The sequence below is a fragment of the Neophocaena asiaeorientalis genome, unplaced genomic scaffold (genome assembly GCF_003031525.2).
Source record: "Neophocaena asiaeorientalis asiaeorientalis breed wild unplaced genomic scaffold, Neophocaena_asiaeorientalis_V1.1 scaffold171, whole genome shotgun sequence".
NCBI classification, from domain to species: domain Eukaryota; kingdom Metazoa; phylum Chordata; class Mammalia; order Artiodactyla; family Phocoenidae; genus Neophocaena; species Neophocaena asiaeorientalis.
The window spans coordinates 13061951-13082403 of record NW_020174013.1 but is presented as its reverse complement, the minus strand read 5'-3'; the positions used below and the strand labels follow the sequence as shown (position 1 = coordinate 13082403).

General features: G+C 38.2%; 1 protein-coding gene across 17 annotated transcripts in view; it reads left to right on the top strand.

The window, feature by feature from the left end:
• The window catches only part of NRXN1 (neurexin 1), a 1113124-nt gene that overhangs the window by 660221 nt on the left and 432450 nt on the right, over positions 1 to 20453 (top strand). The gene's annotated exons all lie outside the window — the stretch shown is intronic.

Here is a 20453-nt window from a genome sequence, read left to right as displayed (position 1 = left end):
CGGGTTCGTGCCCCGGTCCGGGAAGATCCCACATGCCGCGGAGCGGCTGGGCCCGTGAGCCATGGCTGCTGGGCCTGCACGTCCAGAGCCTGTGCTCCGCGGCGGGAGAGGCCACAGCGGTGAGAGGCCCGCGTACCGCAAAAGAAAAAGAAACTATTTAAATTTTTTTCATTTGCACTCCTAGATCAACCATCCCTCCTATACCCTGTTTTATTTTTTTCTGACTTTTTATTGTGATGAAAAATTTTATTATGTGACATTATAATTTATCTGTCTTGGCTCTTCCTTACACTTAAGCTCTGTAGTTTTCAGCATCCCTTGTTTATTGCTATAGTTGTTCAATTTACAAAATTTTCAGTAAACAAGCTTACTTTCACATTCAGTGAGATTTAAAAAGATACTCTTGTTTCTTAACATTTTTTCCTATACTCTAGAATCAGTTGATGTGCTATCTAACCTAAAAGGATAGCATATAATTTAGTGATTAAGAGCTTTGGAATTAGACTAGCATTCAAATTCCAACTCAGAGACGTACTAGCTGTATAACCTTTGGCAAGTTACACTTTAAACTCTCTCAGAGTCAGTTTTGCATCTATAAAATCGTGGTAATAATAGCTAGTTATTAAAATCAAATTTAATTCAAAGATAAAATAAAATAATATTGGAAAGTATTTGGCTGGTATTTGGCACAGAGTAAGAGTTGGGTAATGATTTTGGTTGTTTTTATTATTAACCAGTAAGCTAAGCCTAGTAGGAATAATTGTCATTAACTATGCCAATTATTCACGAACTAGCATGCAATTTCCACTTAATAGCAGTGATGTTAAACTGATGTATATTAAAATATGTTCAGAGTGGCATCCGATATATATTGGGTGCAAGTGTATATATGGAAACTTATCTATAGTTACTTCCACTGAAGTATAAACAAGTTTTCGTACCCACAAAATTGCACTTATTTTTAGGGCACTGGTGTCAACAGCCACCTCTTCAAAGAAATTATTTCTTTTGATCCATTTAGTAGCTTGATCCCAGCTGCATAAAAATAGACTTGCAGTATTTCATTTTTCTACAGACTGCTGATGGCTGCATTCCATAACTTAAGAAATCTGTCAAGAGGAAGCCTCTGAAACTCAAAAGCTTTTACAGAAACTTGTTGCATTTGCTAGCATTCAAGCTGGAATTATTTGCAATTCACAAAATATGGATTTTAAAAACATTGCCTCAATATATTGAATATGATTCTTGACTCTACATTAGATATTGACTGTTACAATTTTCATATCATAAAGGTTACCATGCAATCAGTACTTACATAGTTTTAGGATGATTTTACTATTTTCTCTTTGGTCAAATGGGGTCAATCACTCAAATAAAGGGAATATGCCCAGAAATACTATGTGTATGTGGGTGTTGCAGTGGATAATAGCAGCCTCAGCAAAAACTCTTAGTTACAATAGTGAATGCCTTGACCATTTTGCAAAAATTCTCCAACTCTCACACTCATGTGTATGAGTTTATTTATATGAGTTGGAAGTTCTGTGCGAGATTTTGGTGCGCTATTATTACTATTTAACTTTAATCACAGGACATATCAATCACAATAAAGAGAACAGGTAGGTAAAGATAATCCAAATGAATCTATCACCCAGTTCTAACATTTATCTAAGAGATTAATACTGTTTTATCTGTAACTTCAACCCCTTCCATTTCTGTCCTCTGACTGGATTGTTTTGAAGCAAGTCCAGGACATTGCCTCATTCACCTGCAGATACTTTAATATGAATTTTTAAAACATATGGAAAAAAACCAAACAGAAAAACTATGACCACAGTAACTTTGGTGCTATTTTGATAAGGACATTATAGCCATGACCTAGAAATGTCTTGAGTACTGTTCTTCTGGGACTCCCTACTCTCCCAGGATTCTCAGAGAACAACTCAAAATGTGTGCCTAAATTCCTTCCATGCAGAACTCTCTAGAAAATGTAATTAAAGCACCCAACATGAACTTGAAGCCAAAGTGAAATCTCCCTCACAAATCTGAATCTTTATCACTGTCATTCTCAGATCTTTCTGAAAGTGAGAATATGGGGGCTGGGGAAGGAACGAGTTTACTTAGCCATCTACTGCTAGGAGTAGAGGAGGAATATCAACAATTTCCAGCCTGATCTTAGAGCCTTCCTCTACCTAAATCTGAGGCCAAAAAACAAAAACCCAAAAAACACCTGTGGCCTAAGCTAACTCTTCCGTAGGGTCTGCTGTGACTCACCAGGACCCAGGTACAGGAGTGTCAATCATAAAGGAGAATGTATATTCACAAGTCTCACTACCCAAGAGTATACACTCATGCTTGTTAAGGTATTAAAACATAAAGTAGAGAATTGATAGAAATTCGGTTAATTGGATCAGTGTGGTACAGTCATTCCCCAAATGTGTTTTAGGCAACATTGGTGTTGTGGGATGCTAAAAGGTGTCTTTAAAAGGGGTGGGTCTTGGAGCCTGAAACGTGTTAATTTGCAGTGGGGATCACGAAGAAGCAGATGTGGTAGGGGATGTTTTTGAAATGTATTTAGCTGTTGGTCTTTTATCTTCACTGAGCATCTGTTAGCATTAGTGTTCCTCTTAACAGTCTTTGGGGAATGTTGATGTAGAAAATCAATATCGGAATGGGGAAAGAGACTGAATTTTTCATTTTGTCCATTTACTAGGTTTAAATTATTTGTGTGATTGTTGCTACATTGTTGAAGTTTGGGCTGTGAGTATACATTGCAAGGAAGTGGTTTTGGAACTTTTAAATCAAATAAATCTGACAATAATTTTTCTGACACTTGAAATGGAAAAACTTTATATTCTAAGTCATCCTTCCTCTACTCATTTTATAAATCTGAGGTAGTCCATTCTTTGTTTCTGACTTAACCTGTGGAAAAAATGCCGGATTTTTCATATAAAATAAGAATGTATAATGTTTCTCTTTTGGAAATTTCAGGTGCTTTATTTATGTGAGCCCCATTACTATGAAATTTGGAAATATAACTATCTAGAGTTGGGTGTAAATGGCCAAGTTCATGCCCTTTGCTCTGTTGCATTTCAGATGGGAAACTTCTGGAAAAGTCATTAACCCCTGATCTTCCCAGTTAGACAGTAAAATACTATGATCCTCCCAGCAAAAAAAAAGAAAAGAAAAGAAGAAAAAGGCAGAATATGCGCCAGAGATAGTCTAGTCATAGATTAATCAGGTCACAAGTGGGGCATCGTTTTCAGTTTTCGGTTACATATTTATTAAAGAATATTGACACACTGAAATATGTTTCTTCCAGCTCTAAATGTCTGTGAGTCTAGAATAGCAGCTTTGAGGCTGTTCTGATCAGAGAAGCATAGATTCTAGGGAATATAACTTATTTTCAAATATTTGAAAGGCATTCTGAGTAAACAAAAAATGGCTTTTTTTTTTGTGGCTGTGAAAGGCAGTACTTGGACCTTTGTGAGAAAATATAGAAAGGAAAGTGTACAGAGATATGAATCCCTTTCTAATAATTAGAGCTTTGAACACTGCTAACATGAGAGGTGGTAAGTTGTTAGCTCTCTGAAGATCCCAGGTAGAGGTTGCATGCTCTCCACCAGAAATGTTACCTAAGAATAGTATTGACTGGAAGTTTGGGTTTCATGACCTTCAACTCTATTCTTCTTTAGTTTCTACAAACATTTTTTAAATTACAGTTCTAGCAGTAACTATCCCAACTACATTGAGGAACATTTTGAGAGTCTGATAAAATTATGGCTCCTGTCTCCACAAAAATGCACAGATGCACACAAAAAATGTGCACATAATTTTGAAGATTCTTGGTCCCCTTGAGGCTTATTTATACATCCCAGGAAAAGAATCTGATCTTTAATTTAATTAACTTTGCAATTCTGAGTAATCACTTAACCCATGCAGGCCACAGAATCCTCATAATTAATGTGTAGTGATGAGAGATCTTTAACGTAGATAGATCTTTCCATTCTTATACACACACGCACACACACACACACACACTTATGTGTATTTGATGTTCTGTTCGAAGGCAGTTGTTGAGTATAAGACCCATCCTCAGTAGGACAAAATGGAAATGGAAAGCAGGGGTCTTCTCACAATTTGAAAAATTGAATCCTAGCGAATAGAGGCAATAAAGCCTCATTTCCCTATTGGTTTAGACATAAACATGTTCTCAAGTCTTGATTTCCAGTTTTAATTTTTGTCTATTTGTAATAATAAAACAAGAGCACAGAAGGTCTGTGTGGGAGTTAGACCTGAGTGAAAGATGAGGAATGCCTTTTGCAGTACAAGACAGTTGGAAGGCATCAGTGACTGGGTGAGTCCATCTTACAGCTCATTAGCACTGCCCTTAACTGGCAGAGATCATTGCTGAGTTTATCCATATGAAGTAATTATACATACATACATACATACAAACATACATGTGCATATAGAACTGGAAATGATTTCCTTTAAATCGATTTTAGGAGGAGAAATAGAGACCAGCATTTCCTTACTATTATAATATAGGTTTGTTTTATGCTAGCCCTTCAAAATGTGGTCTATCTTCAATTCACACAAGACTGTCTTTTTTTTTTTTTTATTGAAGTATAGTTGAATTACAGTGTTGTGTTAATTCCTGCTGTACAGCAAAGTGATTCAGTTATACATATATATACATTCTTTTTCATATTCTTTTCCATTATAGTTTATCACAGGAAGACTGTCTTTAGTAATTTCAAAAATACCATAGGGGATAATTCTCAGTGTAGAGCAAAGGAATTAAATAGAAAAAATTAAGTAGAAACTTCATTAGCTCTTTTGAATTCCAGTCCATCAAAGTAAAGAAGTTTTTTGAATAACCTCCTGTTCTGTCCCTCCCAACCATAAACTCGTCCCCCTCACCCCACCCCCGCCCCCATCCCTACTCCTTCACCTTTCTCTTTTTCCTTCTTATCATATCTTATTTATGGTGCATTGTAGGAAGTGCCTAGTGCTATAGAAAAAAATTTAAAAGGAGATACAAAGAACCATCTGGGCAAGGCATCAACCCTCAGGGCATTTACTATCTAGTGGCTGACAGAGGACACACTGAGCAAATCAGCATTTCTTTGTTTCTCATAAACACATACGGACATGCCAGAAAGCATTATGTTAACAGCAGTACCAGACATTTACAAGCACCTGCTCTGTGCAAGGCCTTAGGCTAGCAAATATTTGTGACACTAGTGTTGTCCAGTCTTTTGTTACGAATGCAGATTCCTGAGCACATCCTCAGAAATTCAGTAAGTCCAGGGTGAAGTACAACTTTAAATCGTGGTTTCACACGAAAGTGCTGTGAGTTATTGGCAGACTGCATTTTGAAAGGAACACCTGCTAATGAAATGCAGAACCAGAAAATCATGAGACATTGGCCCTACCCTCATGCAGCTGCAGTCTAGCTGTAGAGATAGTCTGTACACACAGAGAGGAAAAACTTTATGGTGGCTAAGCTCACGATAAAATCATGGCTGAAATCGTGGAAGAGGTAGAAATTGAGGAGAGTCTTCAATAACTAGAATAAATAAATACCTTTTATCAAGAGATATGTTTATCTTTGGCTGTTAACCATGGCTATTATTCATTTTATACCTTTCTTTTGGTCTTTTATCTGCATTCTCTAATTTGCTCAGTTCGTATGACCTCCTCTGTGTTGTGATTTTATGATCCTCCCCTACCTCTCCTCCTCTCTGACACTGGGAGACTAAGACCATGATTGGTCTGTGTACTTTTAGAAAACATCAGAGCTCACAGAGATGAGTAGGAAGGAATGCTGGTCACCACTTCTAATAGCAACCCGTGGGAGTTGTGGTTCAGTGGTGGTTTCAGTATCACCTCCTATAGAAATGCCAGTTTGCTTCAGATATGTGAATGTTTGAGACCATAGGGAATGTTGTGGAGGGGAATTATAGTCAGAAATCATACAGAACTTCAAAAACTGGCTACTGTTTCAGATGAAGAGTACCTAAGGTAGCTGTGCATCAATTCTACCAGAATACAGAAGACAGGTAACATCATGCTATTTAAATTTATTTAAGCCTATGTATTTGGAATTGTAGAATTTGTTTAACCTCCTGTAACATCTGCCCAGGTGATTTATAATTGAGCACAGATAAAACTCTTTATGCTTATTATCAAATAGAGTGCACATAATAAACTTAGCCAGAAGTGGATAATTTGGTTAGTACAGTCTAATTGCAACAGAGTCCAATGGAAAATACATAGAATATACATAATATACAGTAAGTTATTGTATGCATTTGTTTGGTTTATTTCACATCTGCCCTTTTACTCTGTGTCTGCTGTTGCTATGATTAGTTCACCACCCACCTTTTTCTCAGATCATTTTGACCTTGCCCTTCTATACTCTCCAAAGAGGTCTCTTCTCTTCCCTTGTTTTAGACTATTTATTTTTAGGCTTCCAAACTGGTGGCCATACATTCTCAGTTTCTTAGTGTTAGAATTATTTTATTTGCCTTACATGTGTTATGGTACTTCTCTCCTGCACCCCTTCCTGAAGAGCATGGAATACATTTCCCTGGAGCTAAGGACATATGATTGAAGATATATAAAATAATAAATATGTCTACTTTCCTGTGGATAGTTGCTTAGCTCCTCAAGAAGGTACTTGGGGATGAGTTACTTTCCCAGCCAGGGTAACAGCCATATACATCAGAGGGTAGCCTTTGTGCTTCTCCTCGACAGCTCTTGCATAAGAACCTACTTTCAGTTTCCTTGGCTGACAGTTAGACCTAAAGCTCTCTTTATTATTTCTCACAAGCTCCATTATTTTTTTATCTGAGGACGTGTCCACAGGCAAGATCCCAGGACAGGAGAATAAATCAGAAATTACTTTGTGGAAATGCACATTAGTTCCAAATCCCCTTCTAGTTTCTAGAAGGTTCTTCTGGAACCTTCAGTTCACATACGTTAGTGCTCAAATCTGCTTCTTTATTAATATATTTCCACCTATCGGCTCTTCCTCTAGCTGCAGAGCCAATAAAGCATACCTATGGCTTTTCTGAGCATCTGGTCATTCTTCTTTTTGTCAATGTATCTTTTAAAACAGGGAAGCCAGCGTGTCAAACAATACTCTGTATGTGTCTTATGTAAAGTGCAGAAAAATGAACTGCGTACTACAATTCAATTCAGGCAGTTTTTCTAACAGTTGCATCAAACTGTTGTCTATGATTACATTTTTGTCCAGTGAAAATCTCGTGGTACTTTTTTACACTAAAAACTACAGAATCCGTTCTCCCTCATCCTGTGCTTATGCTATTGATTTTCTCAAACCTACATGCAAGACCTTACATTTATGCATGTTAATTTTTCCTACTTTGAAGCATATGGTAGTCTGATGAAGAGGATGCCCTGCCAGTTGAAAATGTGTTTTATGAGCTCTACAATAACTTAAACAATCTTCACTCCTCTGTGGACCTTCTGGATTCTTCCTAGATAAGTTTTATTTGCATTTGCATAAATAACTTGTACACAGAAGTAAGAACAAAATCCAGCTTTAAATTCTTATCTGGGACTTTGAGGACTGTAGGAAGAACGACAAAGACATTGTTTGGTAGGCGATATAACTGTCAATCTTATGCCACAGTGGTTTTCTGGCTGCCCAAGTCAACAACTTGTTGCTTCTATGCATTTAATCATGGTGTGGTGACCAAGAGTTAGGGCAATTGAAACTCTTTAGTCAGACAGGTAATTGCATGTGTACATCAAAGTTAATAGTGGCCTTCCAGAATGATAGAATATTAAATGCAAGGGATTGTTTGGATCAATAATTGTTTCTTAAAAACTTTATAAACAGCATCTGCCCCATAGGTGGTAAGCACCTGGTCGATAAGCGTGTCTGAATTTTGCACAGTGCTGCTTTGAAACCCTTTGAGTATGAAACTATATTAACTGACGTAAGAATACTTATTCAGCTCCTATTCAATCCCATTGACAGGGCAGTTTCTAAAAGTCACAAGGGACATATCCTTTCATGGACTTCAGGAGAGGATTGGGATCAGCCCAGTTCAAGATAAGGAGGCAATAACCTCAAAGACTCCTTTCCTCAACTAGAACCAAGTCCCCAAATGTTTATTTCCGGATGAGCTCAGGGCCTGGTACACATCCTGCTGTAGAGTAGGTACTCAATGAATATTTGTTAGATAAATAAATTATTTGATACTTTAATGAATAACTGGACAAATAAATGTATATCAGCTGTACCTACTCACACTTAGGTATATACCCCCAGGAAGATGAGTTTATTATAATAAGCCCACTTCAGAGATCCACCTGACTGAGAGTGTGTCTTTGGCAGGTTCTAATTCCTTATCTCTAGAAAATAGAATGTTCTCTTCCTTTTCCCTGGCATGCTTAGGGAGGACAAAGAGAGAACACTTCCCTTCAGTGCCATAACATTCTTTACTCAAAGGCATTTTCTTCCTGTTCAAGGGCCTTGGATAGCTTTATTTCCCAATTATTATCTTTAATAGGCACCTGTATTAAAGCAACTGCCTTAACTTTCTAAAATGCATGTGGTTCTGGAGGAACCCAAAGCATATCCTGACTCATTAAAATCACAGTTCTGGACAATATGTTACTGACTCCTTAAGGATAAATGTCTCCCCCAGAGCCCAAGATTGCTAACTTGCTCACCTAAGTAATCATCCTTCCCAGAAATTCGTTATATATTAGGTATGTATTTAGCTTCCCCAAACTGATAACCTGACTTACATTGGATTAAACAGAAGATCGTTTATGTTTCAAATTTAATAAGAAGCTCAGAGGTAGGTGATGCAAGGCTAGTGTAACTCCAGTAGGAAAATGTCAAATATTTAGACTCCTTCTATCCTCTTGCTTCTCCATCCTTAGAGTATGATTTTGACCTCATGGTCTCAGAGTGGGCATCTTCCATACACAGTGATTCTGCATTTTGGACAAGAGGAATAAGGTTTTGTGGCAGAAAGCCTGAAGGGCTTTGTAGAAAACCTTTTCCAAGGACTTCCATTTACATTTCCTCAAAATTAACTGGGTCGCAAGGGTACTCTGACTGTAGGGGAGTTTGGGAAGGCAAGTATTTTTAGTGGGGCATATTGCCCTTCTATGTACTTCATCCCTCCCTACCCCAAAAAACAATTTGTTCAATTTGCCGGGAAGAAGGCAAAGTAGATATTGAGTACAAATTAGAAGTATCCGCTACAGCTGCCTTTCTAGGTTGATAGCTTGATCCATTGTCTAAGGACTGGGCTGCCCCTAAAAAACTACAGTGACTAAAGTCACCAATTTTTAACATGAATGTTGGTATTCCTATATAGTTACCACCCAGTAAGTCATGGGAAACTATTGGATTCTTTAGAGCCAGATCCGTGTCTCATTACAAATCATATAATTTTTATGCTATTTTTTTTAAAATCTGGGGAATTGTAACCTATTTTCCATTCTTGACCTGTTAGCAATCCAAGTCTTGATTTTTTTTCTTTAATTCCCAGTCCTGGAAACCCAGTGGATTGAAACTTCATTTGCCCAGCTAACCTGTTTTTAATCGTTCTATTACTGGATTGAGGAATTTAAACTGGATGAAAATAATATCATTCATTGCTCCAAATTCTACTTATCTCAGCCATACTGAACAACTTCACACTTCTTCCAAAACTCTTTGATTGTAACAGTCAAATTTTATTCTGCTGGGTTACAGATCTGTACTCTTCTAATTTGGTTTCTGTGTCTAGTTCCTTATTCCCTTTAATTTTCACAATACAGTAGATTATTCCACCAAAATTAGAAAATACTACTCCAGTTATATATAAAACAAGAAATATGTATATTTGCTTTTAATGTCTCTGTAGGCTATTGAGTTCAAAAATGCCTTAGCATCACTATTTTGACAAAGTGGAAAAAAAAAGGACAATTAAAATAAAAGCTAGAGCTAACCACTAACCAACCACCATACGTCAGGTGTCTGTTAACAGTATGAAGTATAGGATTCTAGGCAAACCGGATAACTGAGGAATAAGTTGAAGTAAATTATAAGGTTTTGTCACAGCGCTTCTATTTAGCTATGGGGGCTTTTTGTTCTTAATTATCTGACATAACAGTCTTCTGCATAGAAAATGTGCAACTTCCTTAAACGTGACTCATATCAGCAGTAAACCTTTAAAAAAAAATGGGCTGTGAAAACAGGCTCATGATTTTCCTTCCCCCCATTTTATACATATAACTATTATTTGCCTTTATTATTTAAGAGTATGCTTTACTCCTTCTTGAATGAAAATACATTTTAAATTGATTAAGATTTTCACATGATATTCCAGAGCACAGTTTTATGCTACAGATTTTCTCAAATCTGAATGTAATACTGACTGATGGCAGTGGTTAATATTGTTGCGAACCTAAAAAGGAAAGCAAACATTTCAGCAAAGCTGAAATTTACATAGTTGTCAATTTTCTAATACTAGCAAATGTGAGCTGCTTCAAAATAAAAATCACCTATATTGTGCCTAAAGAAAGAAAAGAAAAAAGCCTCACATTTCAGTTCGAAGTCATCCTTGTTAAGCTAATTATCTTTAGCTGTGTAGCCGTTTAGTTTATTTTTTATTTTTTTTATGCTGTGTGAAGGGTTGCTCAAGGCTGTAAACATAAATGAGGGCTTTTTTATACCTCTTCTGTTGATTGGTTGAGAGGGTTTGTGTTTGGGGGTTCTCTTGCAGTTCCTCTAGAGACTATATTTATGTAAATTGAAAAAAATCAGTATTACTTGAAAAAATAACCCAAACTGTGATTTAACAGTACAAAAGAGGGTACTGTCTAATCCCTCAAGTAGGAAATTGCTTTTCTTCATGATCCATTGCTTTCATACTGTTTCTGGCTCCTACTGCTGAAGGAGAAAAGACCCACCTTTACTCTCCTTTTACTGCGTCTGTTTTCTGGCCTCTGAAGTAAATAATATGCTTATGTGGCAGTAAGTAATCATTGAAATGAGTAAATTTCAATAATAATAGTAAAATGCATGACTGATAAGATCTTCAAGTCTCAGTTGGACAACCGTGATTATACCAAAGCAGGAGATAATTTATATGGGAACCTGATATGAGAAATTAAGAATGTGACATAGTGTAGCAATGAGGATGTGACTTCTTTGTGGCTCGTCTACATGCTACCGTAAATGTTAGATGGAACGAGATATCACATGATCCCAAACTGATGATTTTCTGAAGTAGGTAGGTGTTTCTGCATGATGCTTTGAATTTTTTCTTTGCCAAATGACAAATCAAAATGTTGCCAATAAGAAAGGATACTGATTGTGTTTGTAGCTGCTCTTCCATTGGCCAGTAAAGTATCCAGTTCTCATCAGAATTTAGTTGCTGTTTGCTATGCTAGGAGGTAGCATTATTTTAAAGCAAACCACTTTAATTGGTTTAACACCAATTAAACTAACACACTTCCATTGGACTAACACACTTCAATTGTCAATATTTGGCTAAATTTCATTAATGAGTGACATTTTACATAGCACAGAGAATTGCACACTATTATATATCTCCATTCTTAAAAATTAGAACAGCAAATCTGGTTTTAATTATTTAAGGATAATGGTAGATGAGACATTTCTTCTGTCCATTTGGGTATAAAACATTCCCTTAAGTCTAGAAATGTTTCTTGTATCTCTTTGATTAGGTGCTTAAAGCAATCTGAGGGTAAACTATTTCATTTGAAAATAATATAAAGACAATTATCAGGTATGAATTTTAAAAATCATCAGATGTGCTTTGTTTTAATACGTATCACATGTTAAATATTGAAGACCACACCATTTTCATTATGCCTAATGAAAACTTCATTAGGAAGACATTAGTAGATTAATTCCACTTGCTGGGTGGTTTATTTTATTTAGAATGCAATGAGGTAAGTTCATTAGTTTGCAGACATAATGTTTTCTCCTGTACCTCAACGCAACTAGGAACAATTCCACAGAGGTCTACAGATCTACTAACACCTGTCAAGATAAACATACAGGTCTCTGGGGGAATCATCACAGCAATAGGACAGAGAAAACCTGAGGAAAGTAATTCTTTCATGAGAGAAAAAGACAGTTGAAAAAAAGCTGATTGATAATTTTTGGAAATGCCTCTCAGAGGTCATATCTTTTTATACGAGTATCAAAAAATATATTCTATCTTTTAAACAAATGTTTTGGAGCATATACTACACATTTTGAAATAAAGATAAATACTCTAAGAGATTTGAACTATATGGAATGATCATTCAATTTGAATTGAGCCACTGGAAGTTTTTCCAAAACCTATAGCTAAGTCTCTCATCCATCCCAGAACAGGTATATTAGATTATACGTTCTGCTACAGTGATATTATTTGAATGGTTATAGTTAAAATGGTGCCAGTATTTCCATTATAAAACCCTATTTTCAAGGATTTATAAGTTGGCTATAAATGTTTGCTCTGCAATTCAACTTGGCAGCAAGCGTCTTTGCTTGGTGGTGTTTTATTTTCCTTTTACATAGTATGGGAAAGAAAGACATCTGTTTATAACATGAGTAGGAAAATATGACAATGAATTCCCTTATTCTTCATAACCAGTTGTTTAGCATTCGAATCAAAGTTCAGCTTAAATTTGTTATATATTTTAGGCAATGAAAGAGCTAACCAAAAGCCTGCAAGGATAAATTGAAGAGGGGAAGGTGGATTTCTTTTGTTTGTTGGTTTGGGTTATTTTAAATTCCTAAACATGGATATAGACTTAACCATTTATCCTGACACTTCATTCATACAGCACAAAAATAATATAAATATACTATTACATACCCCGGGCATTTTTTTTTCTTTTTAGGTATTTGTGATAGTCTATACTTGAGAAACTGGAGGAGTTCAGAAATTTTTCCAACAATTTGGTAGAGGAATGAATGGGATAGTAAGAGACCTAGGTAGCAGAAAAGATCATTTTTACAGAGGGAATTGCATGGGCAGTGGCAAAAGAAGTGAAAAAATGCAGTGTATTTAGGGAAGAGAAGTTCATGTTGCTGGAGCCTAGGATGTTTGTGGGGTAAGTGGCAGAAGTTGAGGTAAAGATAAGACAGGAGAGGCAGGATCGAGACAAATTTTGAACGGCTTAGTATGCCATGGTAAAGAAATGGTTAATATGCCTTTTACTTACTTGGAAAAGGGATCTTTGTAGTGGGATAGTCACACTAACTTTACTACAGTACTAACTTCAAAATATCACTCTGACAAAATGTGTAACCTAATATATTTGTCTTGAATTGGATGGGGATTAAATTATAGATCCCAGATAAACCTATTTAGAGATTCAGTTCAAATTGCATGATTAAATTCCTTTCAGTGAATTCAAATGGCAACATATGCTACAGAACATATATCCATAAAGATAGATTGAATTGGTTTATATGCTGTAAGTGCTCCGGCATTCAGGAAATTGAACTTATGGTATGGGCGTGACGTCTGGTTCTGGATTTGAATATCTGTATTTACTAGGGAATTTGCAAATTATATCTCAGTTTTTATATCACCCTAACTTGCCTTATAGTTGTCCTTCCAACTCTAGTTCCACTTTCAATGATCCCATTTTGCTTTCTTCTTCAGTGGCGTGTATATATGATAGACTGTGCTGGTGAATGCAGGTGACAGATCCCAGGTTGTCAGTTTTTGTCACTGATCTTTCCTGTGGCTGATGCTGGTCAGACTGAAGACCTGATATGCCAGGACCTGAAAGGGACTTTTTTTTTCTTTTTTTAAATGGTGCCTGGCTATTTGGATGGCCAGTATTAGGTTTTATATGGAAACAAGCATCCTCACCTGCATAAGGCCACATGGCTGATACGTTAGTTAAAGTCAGATTTGACCCTAATGCGGTGCCTTCAGTCCTGTAGGAGCTCAGTCCTGCCTCTAGCCACTGGCCAGGCTAACTGAAGAAGAGCACACATTCAAAAGATGAGAAGGAAAAGAAAATCGCTTTTTCTAAGTAGAATAAAAGGAATTTATAGTTTCATGTTGTGAAATGAGAACATATAGGTTTATATGCTGGACATCTTGAAGTCTTCAAAGAATGCTTTAAAGAAGAGATCTGAGAACAGCACTGCTGTCTATGTTTAGAATACACAGCCAAAGAGGCGAGGTCATTGGTAAGGAGTTTAATTAGAAAGGCCTCCCTGTGTTGGTTAATAAAACCCGTGTTAAAGACGTTGACATTCAGACAGAGCGGTGGTTCTGAAAATCTAGTTCCTCTAGGCCAGCAGTATAAGCATTACCTGGGAACTTGTTAAAAAAAAGCAAATTATCAGGCCCCTCTACATATCATGGGAATCAAAAGCAAAGCAGTCTATGATTTAAGAAGCTGTTCCGGTGATTCTCGGGCACGCTAAAGTTTGAGGATTTAGAGTAACAGAGAATTGGAGAGGTGGCCGAATGTGGGAAGAGTCTGAAATAGGGCTAAATTAAAAATCACATTACAGCTCATTATCTGTATGTCTTTAGCAGCTATCTAAAATATGTACCTGTGAGTAAATGACAATAACTTATATTTAGTGCTTAATATATTTTACACAGTGTTATAATCATTTTACAGATGAGAAAATGGGGGCAAGGGTCCATGAAACACAGTGTCACATGAATAATAACTATGGACTCAGATTCAAACTCACAGTGCGGCACTCGAACTGCATGTTTTCCCTCTACACTATGAACTCATTCACATCAAATGGCATGAACCTAGGGAAGAGTTCGTCAGCAACACAAGTACATCTAAATAACTATACAAACAATATAAGATGCTAGTGACCAAAAGATAGCATATGATTGGGTGGTACCAAAGCAATGCCCACAACACTTCAAGATGCAGTTAATAATGAAATTTCTATGACCCAGACTTGGTGCTTAGGCAACAAATTTTATGTAGGATGTCATAAATGAACTTTTTATTAAAAGGGGCAAGAGAAGAGATAGCATAAAACAGGGGTTCGATGTTAGGAACCGGGCCGCACAGCAGGAGGTGAGTGGCAGGCGAGCGAGTGAAGCTTCACCTGTATTTACAGCCGCCCCCATCGCTCACATTACCGCCTGAGCTCCGCCTCCTGTCAGATCAGCAGCCGCATTAGATTCTCATAGGAGCGTGAACCCTGCTGTGAACTGCGCATGCGAGGGATCTAGGTTGCGTGCTCCTTACGAGAATCTAATGCCTGATGATCTGAGGTGGAGCTGAGGCAATGATGCTAGCGATGGGGAGCGGCTGCAAATACAGATAATCATTAGCAGAGAGGTTTGACTGCACAGAGACCGTAATAAGTCAGTTGTTTGCAAACTCATATCAAAACCCTATCAGTGAGTGGCAACTGACAATTGAGCTGCATCTTACAGAATAGACTGGACATATGCAACACACTTTGGGTGTCACTGTCTCACGTCACCCCCAGATGGGACTATCGAGTTGCAGGAAAACAACCTCAGGGCTCCCACTGGTTCTGCACTGTGGTGAGTTGTATAATTATTTCATTATATGTTACAATGTAATAATAATAGAAATAAACTACACAATAAATGCAATGCGCTTGAATCATCCCGAAACCATCCCCACCCCCACCGTCCGTGGAGAAATTGTCTTCCATAAAACCGGTCCCTGGTGCCAAAAAGGTTGGGGACCACTGGCATAAAATACTTCAGTCCTAAACACAACTAACTGTGACTGAATAAATCTATTCGTATTTCAGAAATCAAACTGCAAGCTTTAATTTCTTTTGAGTGAATTGGGCATCATGTTGGCTCATGTTGGGTTCCCGCTACTCTCTCTCAGTGTGGAGGTTCTAGGTAATAGGTACATTGACTGAATTTCCCAGTCTACATCTATGACTGGACTATGGGTGGTAGGAGATAAAAGTTAACTTCCAGTTAAGTGAACACTTCATAAATAAATCTGACTTTTTGGTAACATTATTACTTCTGTGGGCCTCAAGTTTGTCACCTGAAGAGATTGTACTACAAAATCTCCAGGAATGCTTTTAGCCCTGGCATCTTTTCTTTCTTTTCTTTTCTTTCTTTTCCTCCCTCCCTCCCTCCCCCCCTCCTCCATTTCTTCCTTCCCACTCCTTTCCTTCCTCCCTTTCTTTCTTTCTTTCCTTCTTTCTTTTTCTTTCTTTCTTTCTTTCTCTCTTTCTCTCTCTTCCTTCCTTCCTTCCTTTCCTTCTTTCTCTTTTTCTTCCTTCCTTTCTTTTTTCTTTCTTTTTCTTCCTTCCTTCCTTCTTTCCTTCCTTTCTTTCTTTTCTTTATCTTTCTTTCTTCCTCTTCCTTCATTCCTTTCTTTCCTTCTTTCTTTTTCTTCCTTCCTTCTTTCCTTCCTTTCTTTCCTTTCTTTTTCTTTCTTTCTTTCTCCTTCCTTCCTTCCTTCCTCCCCTCCCTTATTCCCTCACTTCCTTCCTTCCTTTCTCTCAGTGCCCTTACTCTTCTGATCTATTCTAATCTTTTCTCAGAACACCTTTAGGGACCTGCAATAACCCAGAAAGGTAGCAGGATCAGAGGTTTGTCTTTGCAACTTCACAGACAGCATCCTCTCCTGAGCCTCTCTGTCTTTACTCTCTCTCAATCCCAACTCAGAAATGCAGGTAGATGGATATGTGGGGTCTCTTTGCCTTTTCTTGTGCTGACATCAGTAGAAATGCAAAATGCATGACTGACACTGCTCGTTTTTAATTTTTAAAAGATTGGTACTGCCTGTAGGTTTTAATATACTTCCTCTCTGCCATTTTATTGTCTACTTTTCTATTTTAAAAGCTTAATACTGAGCTGTAACAATTTCCAATTAAGTTTTAAGAAAAACACGAAAAGGTTGAAAGTGTCTGCCTGACAACCATTTTGTTTCTTGAGACAGAAGGGTGATTTTAGGAATATGAAAAAATAGTTTGAAATAACCTGTGCTTTTCCATTTCTATGTACACTCCCCCTTCTACACACTCTTTTTCTCTTTCTCTTTCCATTCCCTTTCTTTTGTCCCCTCAGCTTTCAAGCCCATCTCCCATTTCTTGCATGGTTGTCTGATGCAGGCTACCTGCCTTCTCGTTCATTATTAATCATCAGCTATGAATGCATCTAGAATAACTCCCTGTGCGCAGCTATTAGATTCTCTTGGTGGAGCTCGATACCCACAGTGGTCAGAGGCAGGGGAGGGTCAACCACTCTTGCAAGTGTTTCCACAGCTCCTAGTGGGTTTAAGATGCAGACCAGCTTCTGCTACAGAAACAGACACTTATTAATAAGTAGGAACAAAATCTTACAGCATGTTCTGGAAGCTTGATGAAGTTCCAGCTCTTGGTTCTTTTAGGTACCCCAAAATGTCTTGCAAATAGGTTTTCTTAAAGCAAATATGGCAATATTTCAGTGGCAGCATCCAGATCATCATCTGTCAGAATTAGGTGATTAAGGTTTGTTAGGGATCAATGGTAGCACCCACTTCATATGGTTTTGTGATGATTAAATGAGCTCTCAGAGTTGTGCCAGTTATGAATGTATTAGTTCTTATTATTACTAATATTATGACACCATTCCTTGTAGTAAAGGGTGAAAGGCCTTATAGATTCATATACTCTATTCAAATAGAAGCAAAGCATGTTTACAAAAAGTTTGGCCAGTCCACATATCTTGAATGTTAATGATTTCACCAAAGAGAACCCACCCCTAACCTCCATTAACCAACTGACAGGCCATTTATGTCACCGATGATAATCTGTTTCCAACATACATTATAATTAATGAACAAAGCCACATCATGATTGGAGATGATGGTAACTCAAGACTTCCAAAAGTCACCTCTGACTTCTGTAATTCTGGCTGAGCTGTTGGAGCATATATTCCTGATGAAAGCAACCAACCTCCTGAGACACAGAACCGCACTAACACACATTTATATCGCATTGTCCATGCTGCAGTATTTAAGAGTAAATTACAAGCAGCCGAGCACCATGTCTCCTCCAGCCAGTTTTTTACTCACCTGAGAACAATTTGTCAGTGCTGCCTCAGTTTCCTTTATTTTATTTTATTGTTAATAAATCTATTTATTTATTTATTTCTGGCTGCATTGGGTCTTCGTTGCTACGCCTGGGCCTTTCTCAAGTTGCAGCTAGTGGGTGCTACTCTTTGTTGCGGTGTGGGGTCTCATTGCGGTGGCTTCTCTTGTTGCGGAGCACAGGCTCTCGGTGCACGGGCTTCAGGAGTTGCGGCTCACGGGCTCTAGAGCGCAGGCTCAGTAGTTGTGGTGCACGGGCTTCGTTGCTCCGCGACATGTGGGATCTACCGGGACTAGGGATCGAACCCGTGTCCCCTGAATTGGCAGGCGGATTCTTAACCACTGTGCCACCAGGGAAGTCCCCTCAGTTTCCTTAGATAATACATTTGCAGCCAAAGAACTGATCAGCTGAAGAGACACGAAGAGTAAGTGCAAGCTTTATTTGCTTCATACAGATTAGGCATGAGTCTGCTCACAGGACTTTTCTCCACTCTCTAGACAGAGAATTTGCTCCTTGTTCCACCATAACAGCCATTTATAACAAATATTGCAGCATCAGTATCACAGAATCCACCCAAGAGACTCCTAGGTACTGCAAAGGTGCCTTAGACATCTGCCTGAAAACACGACAGCTAGGGCTTCCCTAGCTGTCTAATGAATTAAAATCTACTAATGAATTAAAATCCACATGCTAGAAAATAACAAAATGAGGAGGAAGTGGCCTGGGGATAAGGACGGGAACAGACCACAGTGGAAAGTGCAGGGTTTGCGTTCTGTTGGTCTTTGAGCAGTTGTGGGAGGGAGACAAGGTGTATTTAAGTAGATAAAGGAACCTTCTCTAGCATGCCTAAGCTGTCTCAATTAGGGAACTACTGAAGTATTAAATTTTTAGTAGAATAACATAAACTTCTGCCAAGGATGTGAGGTGTTGGATTGCTACAAATTTGGTTTGGTGGCCCTTGGTCACTGGTAACATAGTGACCATCAGAGTCCCAGGGTTGACTCTCTGAATGAACTAGGAAGCAATATGTAAGTCTAAATGACCACGTTGGTGAGTGGCTGATTTGTATCAAATCCTTCTAGAACTACTTTTTCAGGACATGACTTTGTATTTGTTGATATAAAGGATTTTATAGACAGGAGCCTGTGAGAAGTAGTACCTAGTCAGAGTTGTTTTCCTTTGTCTTTAAGTAGGAATAAAAACAAAAAATGTCCAGCCACTAGTCACGTCATAGTTTTTATCATCTTTTAGAAACCAGGGAACTGTTTTAATCACAGTTCCAAATCCCGTGTGCTAGCCTCCAGTGACTGTGGTCCTCCTTGCTAAGTCCACTTGCCGCGCTAGACTTTTACTCTTAGTTGTGTGTTGGCTTTGCTGGTCTTTTTCCAGGACACGTGGCTTTCAGTTAAATATTCTTCATTTCGGGGCTTCCCTGGTGGCGCAGTGGTTTTATATATTCTTCATTTCACTGGTAGAATATAATGTCCCCTCTTCTTTGGGGGCACTAGATTTAAATTTCCTGATGTTATTTTCCTTATGAAACATGGTAAGAGAAAGGCAGAACTCCACCCTTATAAGACATCATCATAGCTGGGCTTCTCAGGCGGTCCTGGGGGTTCTTAAAGATTCCTAAGATTCCTAAAATGTTTGACCAAAACACAAGCAATCTCATTCATCCTGTTTCTCTCTTCTGCTGTCCTCTTTCTCACCTGTCTCATTTTTTCCTTTTTTTTCTCTTTCTGTCTTTTCCTCAGCTGCCAAATTCACTCATTCTTTTTCTTCCTTGTGTATTTTGGTTCCCTGCACTTCTACTGCCTTATGTGAGATATGATACTGTAGTGGGAACGAGGGCTCTTTGTTACGAGTAATCTGTGTAATTAACAGATCATCAAAACTGATGCTTGAGTAGATGGTGTCAGGCCATATTTAGCAGATTGGGTTTGAACACCTGGCAGAACAAGTTTGGTCCAATAAAAAGAGCGGAACTCTTTCCCTTTTAAGAGCTCTCAAGACACTGGTTACATCTGAACCATAGGGGTAGGGGAAGGGTGCCGTTTGCCGTTGTAATTCCGACGGAGGGATCACCTGGCAGAGGAGGGAGCGTTGCTTTTTTAGGTGTTCCCCGCATCGCCGTACACGTGTCCCTTTGACGTGTGGAGAATGCTTGAGAGAGGCAAAGCAGGGCGATTTCTGTGGGAAGCTAGACCAGCCTCCCTCGTTACATAGGCTCGTCCTCTGCATTGCATCCGAGCTTCAGTGATTTGCTGTTTGGAGACTGCAGATTTGCATAGAGCCCCTCGCTTCGCCAGCGTGTGTGGTTCTTCTTTTCTTTTCTTTTCTTTTTTTCTTTTTCCTTCTCTTCCCCCCCCCCCCCCTT